Source organism: Plectropomus leopardus, chromosome 7, assembly GCF_026936395.1.
Source record: "Plectropomus leopardus strain MGB_pleo_1.0 chromosome 7, ASM2693639v1, whole genome shotgun sequence".
In the NCBI taxonomy this organism is placed as follows: Eukaryota; Metazoa; Chordata; class Actinopteri; order Perciformes; family Serranidae; genus Plectropomus; species Plectropomus leopardus.
The window spans coordinates 24,063,339-24,079,744 of record NC_142182.1 but is presented as its reverse complement, the minus strand read 5'-3'; the positions used below and the strand labels follow the sequence as shown (position 1 = coordinate 24,079,744).

The following is a 16,406-nucleotide window of genomic DNA, read 5'->3' as shown; positions in this document are numbered from 1 at the left end:
AAGAGAGGTTCAAGTTTTTTTCCACCTCTATCTTCTGGCAACAAAAGCAGCAAATAGCATTTTCATTGCATAGCAATTCATCACACAAAGACAAATTGAACATCAGAGTCCTGTCAGAAAGTCTTCTTTCACTAAAGGTCAGATGTGTAAGATTTAAGGGGCTTTAGTGGCATTTAGTGATGAGGATGGCGGATTGTAACCAGCTGAAACTTCTCAGAGTTAGTTTAGCGTTCTTTGATTATGAGGTTTTCACCAGGAGGCAAGATTATTTGCACAGGTCACTTGCTTTCCAAAACAAAGAGACCTGTGATTTAAACCACTAAGAAACACAGAATAAAGCAGTTTCCTGTTTTTAAAAAATCAGTGACACTTTTGTCACGGAGGGCTTCTTAACTAGCCTCCACAGAAATATAAATAGCCCAAATGGAGCCAGTGTTTGGCTTGTCTATTCAAGACTACTGTAGAAATATGGCGGTGCAAAGGCCACACAGACGAGGACCGAGGACCGTCTCCCTATGTAGCTATGAAAATTCTAAGGTAAAGAAAATTACTTATTTTCAGGTGATTATACACTGAAGATAACATGAAGATAACAACAACTAATATATTCTATTCAATTTCTGCCAATATATTCCCCGAAATCCTACACACTGGATCTTTAACTGATTTCACAAAATAACAATAATAGTAGTTTTGAATTTTAAGCGCCTATCTTGTAACCAAATGACACCTCACTTAACCCAATGGAAAACAAGGAAAGAACTATGTTAATGAAAAGGCTCGGCTGTGATTCTGTTACAGTGATCCAGGTGAGATGTCACGTGTGTGAATGAGGGTCTCTGCAGTGGAGTCAGGAGACGCTGCTTAAAACTGTTAAATTTGGGATTTGGTGATGTTTCAATTAACTGCAGATTAAAATGGTATTTGAATCTTAGAATCTAAGTTTCCATTTTGTCTAGTTAGGCAACAACAAAAAATACCACGACCCACGTGGTAGTGGGAGAGAGGATTTTGTATTTGTGTAATTAATCACTTCCACCACTAGGGAGCATCCTTGTGTGGCAAAAATGAGGCCTGTTTCCTCTCACTTCAAACTGGGGTTGCACTCTGTCAGGGAATGACTTTATAAAACTGACTAGTGAAGGATCATCTTCAGTGTAAAAGACCTTAAAGCTGCTGAACAGAGTTGATTTATGATCAGTGCAGTATATCGGCTCTTTTGAGTTCCTCTGTAGCTGACCTCTGTCTGGTGATGGTGGTGGTGACTGTGCGTGGTCAGTGTGCTCCTCTCTATCCGTGGATTCTCTCCTGCTGGGTTTTCAGTCATTCTTCTATTTATTCCAGTCAAAATGCTATCGCCTCTGTCGCTCATAATGAATTATTCATAACTGAGTAAAGGTTCAAACCAGTGCTGGGTAAAGCACAGGATTTTTTTTGTTTTTTGTTTGAAACTGAAACGTGTTTTACAAAACACATTCAGCTCATTTTTTTTCAACATCAAGCAGACATGGTGACTCTAATGAAATCAGTGACACATAAACAGTCATCTCTGCTATCAGCCAAGTCTGTCTGCTGAGTTTTTCCAAATACTGCTGAATACAAATTTCCTCAAAATAGAAATTTAAACAGCTGCAATTTCCTGCCAACTGGCATCTGGAGATCATGTGATGAGACCCAGAATAACTACTAAATAGATCTACTTTATATTCATTCTTTGTATTTGAGAGAAATCACATGTTAAGAAGCAGACAATAATGAATACATTGGTTAAAAGGCCAGCCAATACAATACAGTGCTGCAGCATTGTTGATCAGACCTCTTTGTTTCTTGTTCCTCTCAGTTACAGCCGAGCACTGCTACAGCCTGGCAGCTTACCTTGAGATTATCAAAAATAATCACATCCTCACATTGTTCTCAAAGGATTGGCGCAGGAAAGTAGAGAGTTGCAGCTGCAGCACCTCAATAAACAACCCAAAACGCTGTGCTGTTTATTCAGAGATGAGAAGTTTACCATGTTTTGATTTGTTTTGTTGGCTGGCTGTGGAGCTGGCTCACAGATCCTGCTGGATCTTCCTGAAGACAAAGTTTATAGCTCCTTGCCATATTTATCTTTTAAAGGCCTTGGACACAGGTTTCACATTGTTCTCACTGCAGACTATAATTTTTAAACATTTGAATGGTGATGGATGTGAACTATCCATCTCCTCTGGCCTCTAATTGTTTGGTATCACAGAAGGAGGTTATGTTGTTGTATCATTATTTGGCTACCGCTGCTGAAGGCTGGCCTCAAAGGGATTTTTATTGCCCTCGATAAAACTTAACACAGTGGCAAAAGGTGCCCAGCACTCAGATGAAATATAGGCGGCTGCAGTGTGCAGAAACCAATCACTATGTGGAGGATGGCATGGATCCACAGATAAACCAAACATTTGCACACACACATGCTTAGGCAAACTCTCATAACGTTTTACAAACTACCAGATTTATGCAAAGTAAAATATTTAGTGCAACAGAAAGATCCTCAGCTGAATTTTCTTCCCATAAGTCCAAACACATTCTCCTCCCAACTTGTCAAATACTAACATTTCATCAGTGGCCCTCCATGTCAAAATATGACAGGTTAGGTACCCTCCTGCATCAGTTTTGGAAGTTAGGGGCCATCATCTCAATTTAAGCTTGCTACATGCATTGTGTCTTTTCAAAGCACACTCCCGTTTTCACAGGAAATGTATAGTGTCTGCTCATTAAATGCATACAGTCTTTTTCTAAAAAAAACTTACAAGGCAGGTATATTGCTGTTTTCCCGTTTGCTCCCTTAGATTTTGCAACAAACTAACCTAATACAACATCCCATGACATAATGTCCTGGCATACGCCACATATGTATCTGACATATGCCACTTGACAACTAGCATGGCATACTATACAACTAGCACACTATGTTGTTACTAAAATAACTCGATTTGTCTCATGGTTTCACATGGGACATGAACAGTGGGCTCCTGGGTTTAAGTCCAGAGTTTGTTTGACCAAGCCACCAAATCTCCTGCCCACCTTATGCAGATGTTCTCACACACTCTCTCATACCATGGTGTCATGGTAGCTGCCTGCAGCACCCCATATAGGCTTAGTCCTTTGCAGCAGACCAGGTTCGATGCTGACATGCAGCCCCTTTCTGTGTGTCACCCCCCTCTCTCACACCTTTCCTGTCTCTCTTCGGCTGTACTATCATAGAGGCAAAAATGACCAAATGTTTTTAAAAAAGAAAAAACAGAAGCTGCCGCCGCCTGGAGCGTATCATACCACAGCTAAGGGTACCTCTGTATGTCTGTGTCTGCCACCAAAGGCCAAGGGCCCATTAGATGTTTATTGTGTGGTGGCAACTTCTAGCGGGCGTAGTAATTATGAGGGAGCAAAGGACGAACTCAGGTGACATAAAGTTAAGAGCAACAAGGTCTGCAAAGAGAGGTCAGCGTGGTGGCCGACACACAACTTTCACCCAAGAGTCCAGTGTTTGTGTCCTGTCTGTCACATAACATACATCATGTTATGTTAGTAAAAAATGATTTATTTTAAGTCAAACCGTGAAGTTTTTTCTAAACCAAATCACATAGTATTGCCTGCTAAACATAATGAAAGCGAAACCTAAAAAACTGCTCCTAATGATGACTGATAACAGGCTGATTAATGAGCTGATAACAGTGTTCTGAACCTACTACTAGTGTGGATGTAGCAGATCACTTATAACCTATATCTATAGGTCTGATAACCACTGATAACAGCCACACTGACAGCGTCTAAAATGGGTGGTTATTTTCCACATTACCAAGAAAATATCAGGCAAAGTGAATCTACCTTTATTCAAGTTGGATCTATTTTTGTTTTTGGATTCATGATTCACAAAGTCTGCCCAGCTTCATCACGAGACATGATTAGGAAACTGTGACACAAAGCAAAATTAGCTGTGAATGTTGAAATGGTGGGATATCCAAGGAATCACTGCTGGGAACTGAGGCAGGTATCAGACAGTGTGTCATCTCAGGTGGGGGTGAGATTCTGGGAATTTCTCAGTCCTGATATGACATAATATAAATATTACTGGACTGAAATGTTTATGTAATATCCATTGGGGACATAGGCAGCTAGAGAGCAGTTTTTTTAAATGGTCTCATAGTTTTAGGTATAAAATGGCACAATGTATGGAAACCCACACCCACTTGGATGTGTAACAAGTCAGACTGCAACCCAGTCACAGTCCAGTCCAACCCATGACTTGAGGTCTCAATAACACCCCACACTCCACAAAACCACAAAGACAGCCTCTAAAAAGTCTGTATCATTTAATTGTTATTTTACTTTTTGGTACCTGAGCAAATTTAGCGTAAAAAACAACAACAAAAGACCACAAGAAGAAGGCAATGAGCAGCAAAAGAACAAATAATTGCAACAAACTAGTAGAAAGTACAAGAAAATTACCAGAAAAGTTGTAAATAGATTTTTTTTAAAAAAGGAGAAAATGGAGATGACCTGGAAAAGGGCTTAAAATAAAATAAATCTGTGACATAATTCTAAATGTGGAATGATGACAATTAACAATAAATAGTGTTTTCCCCTAGCTTTTTAAAAATCTAATAAGTTTCTCATTGCTTTTTTACCCTGTGTTTTAAAAGAAATCGCACTAATTTGCTCAGAGTTCAAAACTTTAAATACTTGTGAAAGGCATCTGAAAGCAGCACAAGAAAAGTAATATCGCTTCAGGTTTCAAATGGTTAATAATTAGGCTTAAGATAATCAGTTTTATCTTCTGCAGAATTCAAATCTTGCCTATGAACAAAACTAACTAAACTCAAAGTCAACATCTCAGAACTTCTCTATTTCTACTGTTTTTAGTTACAGGTTACATAATAATTTCTGCTGAGACGACAAACAAATCCTACATTTTTGGCACATGGATCCTTATTTTAATGTGGAAAAAAAGTCAAAATGTTGCACTTAAAAAATACTAAAAGATGACCCTTTGTTGCTGCTATCTCTGTTTTGAGGATTTTTTTTTTTTTTTTTTTTGATCCCGTCTCAGTTTTCTGGTTGACAGGAGAGTCCTGTTGGCCTCCTGGCTATTCTCCCCACCATTTCAACCTTTCCAGTCTATTGTCGCCACAAGCCCACCCTCTGCCCTCAGCTACTGTCTCTGTTATTTTATGAGAAGCTCCTGTCATTTTGGACGCTGTCACTGGCCTGAATGTGCACGCCGAGGGCCCCAATGACACAGGGTAGGATTCCTACTTTCAGGGCCGAAGGGAGGATTTCCTTTTCAAAATTTCTGGCTGGTAAATATGTCACCGAGCTGGAAACTGATCCCATGAAAAACAGGTGGGATGTTTTCAAACCCGCCACAGGAGTGTGTGCGATCTGTTTCTTCCCTCACACACTCTCGAAGGTAAAGAGTGTCAATCCCCTGCCAGCAGAGGTATTGTCTGTCAAGAGTAAGCAGCCCTGGAGCCGTTTATCTGAGATCTGCAGCAAAATCTTCTCTAATTAGATTCACCAAAGATTCTCTGTGTGTGTTATTTCTGTGCACCTCAAAAAGAGTTGAATTTCACTGAACACCCCCACGGTGATAACGAAAATGAAACGAAACTGACCTTTCAACTGACAAATCCATTTTGACAAGAAGGTGTGTTGTGTAAGGGGAGTATTAACTCACCATGAGACTGCAGTCAAACACATCTCATAGAGGAAATAACCTTTTACTGATTCTTAGAATTAAGTCACAGATATAATCCACTATTTCTACAACAACAAAAATCATCAACTTCAAACGCTTATTTCTTACGCACTCCTTAACAAATTCAATTTGAAACCACCAATTACATAATGAATATAGCCCACATCTGCCAATCCTAAACCATCAGTCAATTTGCGTACAGACTGCCAAATATCAGAATCACTCATCTATGTTCATATACTAGCTCACTTGATCAGTAGATCAGAAAAAGCTTCATCCATGTAACCTTCATGTCAACAAAAGTCTACATCTACGCTGGCAGCTGTTGGAGCTTTTCCTTTGAGTTAACTGCTAATGTCAGTATTTGACCCATCCCACATAAAATTAGGAAATATTCAAATAACATCTCTAGAAAACCAAAGGAAAAACATACATCGGAGCTCGGTGATTTCGCCAGTTTGCTCAGGTTTCAAAGAGTTAATACACATATCTCGACACATGTATCGGATAAATAAATGTTCACATTCTGGTTCGTCCATGCATCTGTGTGTGTGTGTGTGTGTGTGTGTGTGTGTGTGTTGGGGAGGGGGTGTCCTCAGTTTTGGCCACACCCCACTCATGTCAGTCATGTGCTGAGTGACAATGTCTATTATCAAAAGCCAAAATGACGATCGCTTCGTTAAAAAAACCCAAAACTAAATAAAAAAACCCAACAACTAAATAATAATAAAATCCTTATTGGTTTGGCAATTCGCTTGAAAACAATCACTGTTATTTCACACAGGAGGGTCCTTTCAAATCCCACCCACCCATAACACTGTGATATAGCTCCCACCCCACGGCCCTTAACGTGGACGCGCAGCGCGAGTGCACGCGCGGTACGACAGGCAGGCGATTGTAGAAGAAAAAGGAGCAGAGAGGAGGAGGACGACGTGACGGGAGGACTCAAAACCGAAGCTCTCAGGACTACGACACACACAGAAAAGGGAAACAAAAAACTGACTCATATTTACCAGTACATTTGGAGATTTTTGCAGCGGGATACGTGGTGCGGGCTTTTACGCACGACAGCGTTTCCCTGCGGTAAAATCAGTCTGAGTTTTTGGACAGGAGGCGCACGGCTTGCCTGCTCTTCCTCGTCAGAAAAAAAGAGGGTTTTTAACGGGGAGCTTTACGGAGCAGCTGACTGAAGGCACGGTGTAGGAGGTAAGCCCAATTTTCCCAATATTGAAGTCCTCACAGTATCTACATTTTGCTGTCAGTAAAACGGGACTGGGGAATGTCAAAGCTCCGTTTTGCGGGTTCCTCGCTGTCTGTCAATTTAACATCAGCTGCAGCCTGCTGCTCCCCACTCAAATGCGATCTCAGACCACGTTATCATGTATGTTTGTGAAAGAAATGGATCGACATGGTCAGAATAACCTCCAGCAGCTCTGTACGCACCCAGGACTCCAGCCTCCCCAGCCCCACTCCCTCCCTCCCTCCCTCCATCGCCACCTCTGCTGCCGCCGCCGCCTCGGATAAATATCACGCTGTTTTTCTTACATAATGCGTAAATGTGCAGTTACAGATGTTGCCTTGTATATGCCGGACGCCACATCGGGGCTGCAGTTTGTGCGTGCGGTGTCTGACAGTGCAGCAGTAAACGTGACGCACTAAATGGATGATGAGACTGTAGAGCTCGAGCCCATCCAGAGCTGGTTGGGTTCATTGTCGCAGAGGAGGGTTGGAGCTCTTAATGGTGCTGTAAAGGCTGCAGAGGTGTTTTGTGTCACATTACTTCACACGGTCGTTGAGAGCTGTGACGGACGGTTGTGACATTTTTCGTCATGTGCGAGGCGTTCAGGGCGCTTACATCACACTGCTGCTGCTGCTGCCTGATGGGGCATGGCTGAGGCGTTTTACAGCTGGACACCAGGATGTTCAGCTGCTGTGCACTAACAGTTAAACACTGTGTGTTGCTATGGAGGGAAGTAAATGTTGGTTTGTGTACTGATGTAAAAGCTGCTGTGTGATCTCCTGTTGATCACAACAGACAAACTAATCCATCCCCCTGTCTTAGAGCCTGACTAAAACACGTAAATGTGCATGTCAAGGTTAGAGCTGGATTGCGTAGCCGAGTATTCTGTTGGTCAATGGACAGCAGATCTGTTCATTTTTGAGGAAAATTGCCAATTATTCACTGGTTTCAGCTACTCAAAAGGGAATATTTCTGGTTTTCTAAATCTTGAATGATATTAAACTAAATATATTTTGTTTTTTTACTATTTGTGGGACAAAACAATAAATTTGAAGATGCCAGCTTGGGCATTTTGTACAGAAGGGCCCCTCTGTGTTAAGTTTGCATGTTCGCTCCAGTCAGTGTGGGTTTTCTCTGGGTTCTCTGTCTTCCTCCCACAGTCCAAAGACACGCAGGTCAGGTTAACTGGTGACTCTAAATTGGCCGTAGGAGGGAATGTGAGAGTGAAGGGTTGTCTGTCTCTGTGTCAGCCCTGTGACAGTCTGGCGACCTGTCCAGGGTGTGCCCTTCCTCTCTCCCAGTGTCAGCTGGGATAGGCTCTGGCCCTCCGCGACTCTTAACAGGATAAGCGGTCATGGAAAATTAATTAACTTAGGCATTTCTACTGTTTTATGGCAGTTTATTGACCAAACATTGGCATAACTTTGGTTTTAGGAGGCGGGGCAATACACAATAAAATGGGAGGTCTGGAGGTCCACCCTCACACATTCATTTATTTGTGGCGGCCCACCACGATCAAAATAACTTCTGCCACAATTTTTTTTTGTAAGATTATTTTTTTGGGCTTTTGTTATGCCTTTGATTGATAGGACAGACTAAGTGTGGAAGGGGGAGATAGAGAGGGGGTGGCAAGCAGCAAAGGGCAGAGACCAGAATCGAACACACACCCACTCTGGGCACAGATGTAGTTGCAGAACGCCAGGTGCAGTGAAAGTGGAACTTGATTGTCAATCGCGCTGGGTCTTAAAGTTTGCATTCACAGCCTCTGTAGCAGCTGCTCCTCTCATCCATTGATCTGATCTGATCAGCTCTGACTTTATCAACAGATCTGTTATCCACCCCCATGACTCAAACTCCACAAACTGCTGCTGATGGAAAAAAGAACTCATGAAGACCTGCCAGCGCTGTGTTCAGGGACCTGCAAAAATGTCCAACTTTAGAGAGGGGACACAGAATGATAACGATTCTTATTCTGTGAAATCATTGCACCTCCATAAAATTTGCAATTCAAATCCAATTACCTGCATTTTGACTTACGTTTAGGACTATGGTAACCAAATAATTAATATGATCATCATGCTAAATTCTACCATAATAGTATTAATATGATAATCATGCCACTCCTTGGTGGTATTTTTTGGAGTATATTGGAGCAAAGTCAGCAGCTCAATTCACATTTTCAGCTAGGATATAATGGCACATTAGCATATTAAGCATGATTTTTGGCTTAAGAAAATCATTTTGAAAGTATGGGGAGACACAAATGATATTCTGAGAAGAGTGGAAATGACTTTGAAATGATTTTGTAGATAATTCTAGAGAATAATCAACAGATAAATGACACTGACAGTAGCTGGTAGTTGCGGCTCTTATCAAGATTTAGATTGTTGTCAGCAAATGAAGAGTTGGTTAATTTAAGTGAAAAAATGCTGGTTGTAATCATGCTGAGCATGTAAAGCGACATCTTTACAGGTAGAGAGCCACTGTATTCCAAATTTCTTTACAAAATAGTTTGTTTTCATGTAATGAATGTGGAGAAATAGCCTGGGTGAGTTAAAGGCATTAATGCCATTATTTACGGCACAGAATTGCAGTTCAGGTGGATTTACCTGTGTGATATCTTCTTAATGTGACTCCATCACCCAGTATTGGAGTTGAGAGACTCAGTAAAGCAGCAACAAGGAAAGTGGGTTTGTAACCCAGCCTTCAGTTGGAGCTTCTTTAGTCAGCTGACATGTTAAAACAGGCCTGCATGGCCTCTGGCAGGCCGCTCCAGACCAGCAGTGCCCCCTGAGGTCTCTGTCCACAAGTCCAAAAGCTTCAAGAGGTGACTCACCCTCCTCTGGCTCTGAGGTGCTGGTATGGAGCCTCGAGAAGCCATGGCTGCACGTGCCGGGTCCCTGCCTGCCTGTGGCAATGTCTATGAAATGCCACAGGGAGGCAGATAAAATCATTACAGGTGCATTAAATGCAGGAGAGACAAGTGCTTCTCACCTCCTGCAGGTGATCGTCTGACTCCCCACACAGTGGTTGATTTAGTCAGGAGGAGAATTCCCTCATCGCGATGTCAACTTTGCTGACATTAACATTTCATTCAGGTTATTACGTAAGTGGCAAAGCCCTGGAGAACAGGAGTGAAAACATTGCTTTGACAGCTCCAGCTGCCCAGCGAACGCACTCGTGAGCGAAGCGGAGCAGCTCAGAAATGCCTCATTTTTTTAAAAAAGTGTGACAGATAAAGACATCACGGTGGAGGGAGAGCATCTACAGTTAGTTTTTCTGCCCAGTCACAGTCAATATAAACATCACAACAGCAATCACACACAAGAACACACATCTTTGAATAGGGATATCATTCATTTTAATAATTCACATGGCATGAACGCCTCTTTTTCCAGATCTGTTTGAAGACACTTCAAATACTTAAAGAGTTGACATTTTCTTCACCATTAACAAAACAGTCTTTCTTGTTTTTGCTGCTCCTACAACACCATAGGCTCCATCTAAACCACTGGGGCCCATTTTCTATACATACATACCTTTTATCAGGAGAGAGGACAACATTTGTATGTCCATGTCTCAGATAAACAGGGTTGCTCTGCTGAGATTTAATTGCAGAACTGGACTTAAAAGACCTAAAATGGTGTGTAAATTACTTGTGAATATAAGTGTACTTCATATTTAAGAATTGGTCACTTATTTCAAACCAGAGTTTAAACCCGTTGCTGCCAGAAATCATCCAGGTTCATGTGAGTTGATTTATTTGTTGCTTTGATGTGACTGAGCGGATTAGACGGGGAGGTTCTTTTTTTTGAGGTCTTCACACCTGCAGTTTAGTTTATTTGATCTGGTTCAAGACAAAAAGGAAACAGTGTAGCCTTTTAATGATGAACAGGTAGAAACAGGCTGGAAAACAGGTGTTTTTATTTTGTAATATTATGGGGGCAGATAAGTTTCACTTACCTTTTAATGAGAAACTCCTAAATGCAGCTGTTTTAACTTGTTTTCTGATTGTCAAATCACCACACTCTTGGTTGCCAAATGTAATACGAAGGCGACTTAAAAGATCACTCTCTTCAAAGCTGATGATAAGCACATGGATCTAATAGTAGTTTGACCTTTGAATTCATGCTAAAATCACATGTCTACCATTAACCCCCTTTTACAAATGCTGTGAAAACGCAGGATAATTTTCTGCATTTTCCCATTTGTGCATGTCATGCGCGAATGGGATCGCCTTTTAGGGAAGTCTGTACCGCCAATCTCCCGCCTCAAGACGTAACATTTCAGGTAAAATACCGCTACAGCTGTAGTGAACGAGCGCACCAATCACAAGAGACTTTGCTGATGATGGGTCTTTTTAATTCTGTGTCCCCTGTCTAAATTTGGTGGATTTAGCAAGTCCATAAAAACGCAGTGTTTGCACACCTATTCATGTTTTTTTTCCATGTTGAGTTTGAGTCACATATCCACTATGCCAAGTTCAGAAACTTTTTCTTTCTTTCTTTCTTTTTTTAACCACATCGGGGGGTGACAGGGAGGTGGAGTTTGCCTCTTTATTATTTTTAGTGGAAAAACAACTGGTCTATATGATCTCATGGGTGACCCTTTATTTATACCAACTGACATCCAATCACTTTTCTCTCAGATTTATCTTAATCTACACGCTCTGATGATGAAGTCTGTATTAGATCATGGAGATAAGCTCATCAGCAGATTTAGGGAGGAGCTCAAGAGCCCATCTACTGTAAACTGCTGAAAATCATTTCAATCCACAAGCCCACTGACCCGCATTTCTGTCCTGTCTGACCTTGTCAGTTGATGGCTTTAAGAAAAATGGTTTTGTTGTTGTTGTTGCTACTGGATCTTGGTATTCTTGCTTGAGCAGTCAGATCACGCTCAAACCTGCTGCCGCAACGCTCAAGGCTTCATGTAAGACAATACCAGGATGAGGTCAATGTCTCGCATACCATGTCAGTGTGGCTATATGCATCTCTAACCAGGTGTATTTATAGAGCCTTTTACAATGGTTGTGCGGGAGGTGGAGTGTGTGTTGTGCATCTTAAATAGTATCTGTCTTTGTCCTGACGCAGACGAGAGGATAGTGCAGTCAAGTAGTCAGGTTTCCATTGCTGTCAGTGGTGTTCTTCAAAGAAAATCTGCACAACGTTAAAGTTTGACAACATCCCAGTAGTGTTTATCCATGAGTCAAATCTGTAATTTAGTACAAACGCATGCATGTCATTTACATATACTGCAGCTGCAGCTAAAACTGCAGACAGGTTTTTTTTGTGGTTAAATCAAAAAAAGGCTTTGTTACTTTATACAGAGACATATCATTAATCCGTGATGTTAAATGCATACTAACATTTCATATGTACCTGTTTTCTGTCATCATCTGCTGGTACTGCTTTCAGTGATTTCCCAGAATGCTTTTCAACACCTCCCAGAGACTAAGCATGATCTTCTTGCACTGAGCTGTAGGTTTATTGTGTCGTTTGGATGTAGCTGTAGTGATTGTAGAGCGAGTGAAGAGAAGTCTCTCAGTTCGCATTCGTATGACTGCAATGGACAACTGAGGTCACTTATGAGTGGAGTCGACATGTCTTTTTTGTCTTTGTATGTTGACAGAGTCAGAAGGTTTTTTTTATACAATAACATAGAACGTAGATGGGTCGTGCATAAAATCAAACGGTGCTGAACAAATGCTGCCTCGGTTGGTTGGGTTTTTAGCCATCCAACAAAAGGCCAAACTAAAAAAAATCAGTATCTTTTTAAGTGCACACTATAGTTAGAATATTTTCACCTCTTTTCTTTGCTGACAGACACCCTTTTTGACTGTGATCAGAAGCTGTTGAATCAAATTTGGTTTATCAAAGATAGCAAAGCAACACAGTACATAAAATAAACACAGCAGAAATGTCAGATGGATATATATATGGATGTTTTTTGTGTACTTTGGCCACATCTGGTCACATTTTTCCACCTGCTCTGGGATTCAACGTGTCCTTTTGTATACACGTGTGCACGCAGCTGTATTGAAAAATAATCAGCCCTTTTAACATCTGAAAAGGATCCTGCATACTTCCTGCATATCGACTCAGTCAGTTGGATCATTCAGTGGAACCGTGACACACTTCTGCTGTATATGCTGCCAGTCGAGGCCGCCTGCTGACCTGCTGACCTCTCTTTCACTCATGTGACATGAAGACTGAAAGTAATTTGTCACGGTGTTGATGCTCTGAGTCTTTAAGAGTTTAAGTTCATCATACTGACCACGGTCTCAATTAGTCAAGGGTAGTCTCATGTTAGCTCCTTTTTTAAAGCCTTCGTATAGTCGAGGTTAATTCACAAACACATTCTCCTTGTCAGGTTTTCACATTTTCTTTAGAGAAAAACACTCAAAGAAACTGTCCAAAACAAAAAAAAAGAGAGCCAACAAGAAATCCTACCTCTCTCTTGTGCGGCTGTCCAACAATATTAGAATCGCTTTCACTTTTTCCACAGTCTCCTTCAAAGGAGCTGCTGCAGTATAATATGTGTCACTGGCGCAGATTGTTAGCATGATAGCAGAAGTCCTTTTGATTCCAACATGGCTTGATTCTTCGCAGGGCGCTGCTGTTTGTTATTCCTTCAGCTTTTTCAAAGCCGGGCCCTCTGTGAATTTCTGCATCCATTATCGCTCCTCACATCTCTTTGTATTATCTATTTAACCCTGTTCTATGGCTGTTGCTGCTGTAGGCATAAACACAGAGTAAAAAAAAAGATATCTCATCGTGCAAATGTTCTTGGTTTTGTCACTTAAGTTATTTTGACGTGGAGAGTTGGAGCTCTTGATTGTGTTTCTTGCAACAGGCAGCAGCTGGTTAGGGCATGGATCAGTCCCCTGGCGCTGCCCGGGGCAAAGAGCAGCCGGCAGCATCGCCACGCTTCGTTCTGTCCTGCTCGGCTGATCACAGATGGAGAGACAAGAGGAGAGAGTTTGACAGGGAACAGGGATGATTAGGAGAAGTGTAGGCATTAATACATGTTGAGGGAATCCTTTTAAACCAGCCAGCCGACAGCCAACCCAACTCTCTGCAGAGCACCTCTATGCGTCTAACTTTTATATGCCTCTGCTAGCTTCTGTTTCTGTGGGAATTTAGAATAAATTAGATGTAAAACTTTACTTTAACTTCTGGTGATGCTGCACAGTTGTGACCTTGACCCTGCAATCATTGGTATTCAGAATAAATCAACTTTCCAGATCAATGAGCAGTATCTTACTAGACGGACCATGAAGATCCAGGGTCCACAATGACTGGCCTGAATCAGAATCAAAAGCAGGACCCAACCAGTTTCATGTCTGAGGCCAGAGAGACCCAGAACCCAGACAGTTCCTGAGTCTCTGGTCTCTTTTATGGACCCAACAAATCTGGTAATGAAAATTGATACTAAAAATGCAGTTTTGCTGCTAAAAATGTTTTGTCATGTCAGATACAGCAAACTGTTTTACTCATTTACTCCTCTTACTGTTTATAATGTCTGAGAATGTTTCAGATGTCTATTTTTATTTTATTCCATTGTCATTTATTTTGTTGTTGTTGTTGTTCTGCTGTGAGCTCCTGTGTGGTCCGCTGGTGACCAGTTTACCATAGCACATGAGATTGGTTATATTTTACATAACTACAATCATTATGTACATTTTACTGAAACCATTAGCATCAGAAAAATCATTCAGATTTACTGTTCGAATGGTAAACAAAGAGATACGAGAAAATGCTGTAACTCAAACCTTTGAATCGGTCATGAAATCCAAATATGTGTCCATTCCTCGATTAATAACATGCCTTGAGTACGTAAGGGTCCACCAATCAAAAGAACAGTTTTGTTGTGAATGTTGTCAGGCTCACAATGCATCTTTCCTCCACTTTATCTCCAACTCACTAGCCCTGCTGCTCGGCATTGTTTTCACCTTATTTTCACTTATGTAATCTGATCCTAAGTCAGGTACACACACAGCACTTATGCATTTCTCTTGTGTTCAGGTGTTTGCCGATCAGGGGTCGTCTCAAATCCACTCATGTATAATTATGACGAACAGACGTGGCACCTACAGTAACAGAATGGGACCCAACCCTGACCCGTTTGACCGTAATAGAACATGGACCGGTACAGGAGTCGGATCCTAGAGTACGCGTCATCCTGTAAAGTCATCTAAAAGCAACATCACTAAAAAGAAGTTTGACAAGACAAGAAACAGACTATAGACTGTGAACAATGCAACCATGTAGCCAGATTACCTTAAATGATGTAAACCACTTTATTTGGATATAGTTTAACATGGAAAATGAGCTCACTTTAGTTTGAGGAACCCACAGAAAACAATGGCAAGAGGCTCAAAGGATGTGATACACAAAAAAATCTGATTTACTCCAACAGGAGACATTTTGAAACTCTAATCAGTGGTAATCTGTGTTTGTCAGGGAGTGGAATACAGTCAGAGATGAGCCCAAATGCTTGCATGTACCTTGAACGTCCACTTAAAGCATGTGTTTTAGCTACCGATGCTGATGTTGCATTGTTTGTCTCACTGTGTTGCCAGCAGATTGATGGAGCTGTTGCTCAGATTGACAGATCTAGATCAGCCAGCCACTCGCCCCTAAAGCAAGCCAGACTCTGCCTGTGAAAAAAAAAATGCCTCAGAGGGTAAATCAGTAGTAAGAAAAACTCTCGCCCCTCTGCAATTAGCACCGTGTCATTTTGGTGTTCGGAGGCAGCCGATAATGTCACATCTCACACTGTGGTTCACTTCTTAAACATTTTTGACAGAGTGCCTGCAGACTCAGAAGGCTGCGTTATTTAGCACTTGTGTCACTTCCCCTCTGAAAGCTGAATTGCTGTCTTTAATAAGTGCTTGTCTCATATTTGTACCGTCTGTGATGTCAGTTAGTTTGTGAGCAGCGTCTGGTTTCAGTCACCGTGGATTGGCTGCGGGTTGGGAGCCGTAGCCAAACGACGCCCCGCTGAAGAGCGCTGGCAGCGGACACACACGCAAGAGGAATTTGAATACATGCACGACAACGACGGGCAGGCAAGGCGAGCGTGTGACCTACTGTCTGCCACTGCTTTGTTGCAATATGCTGTTGGCAGTGTGTGTGTGACGAAGAGAGACAGAGACGATTGTGGCCAGTGCCAGAACAAAGCAGTCTGCGACCAGAGGAGTTGGGTGTGGCGTGCAGTTTGATGAAGCACCAAATGAAGTCTGATCTCTTCTTTACTCCATCTATTCATTTGTAGGTGCAGCTGTGCATCAAACCTCAATAAGTGCAAAGTGTTGCATACTTTATCAGGTATTGCTCGTATATATTCTTTATGTAGGTATTTTCTGATTTAAGTCATAATTTAGCCGATTTGATTCATTGTTTCGATGTTGTTTGGATTAATTGTCATTTTCTTTTA

The 16,406-nt window shown here is 41.6% G+C and overlaps 1 protein-coding gene across 11 annotated transcripts in view; it reads left to right on the top strand.

Annotated features, from left to right (window-relative positions):
• The first annotated feature begins 6,588 nt into the window (after positions 1–6,588).
• LOC121949825 (unconventional myosin-IXAb-like) overlaps positions 6,589–16,406 on the top strand; it is a 166,908-nt gene continuing 157,090 nt past the window's right edge. For 9 of the 11 annotated variants that reach the window (XM_088080263.1, XM_088080260.1, XM_088080266.1 and 6 more), the window contains exon 1: positions 6,589–6,931. The gene's annotated coding sequence lies outside the window, so the exon portion shown is untranslated. The remainder of the gene's footprint in view (positions 6,932–16,406) is intronic. The other 2 variants (XM_088080267.1, XM_088080265.1) reach the window with 1 other exon arrangement.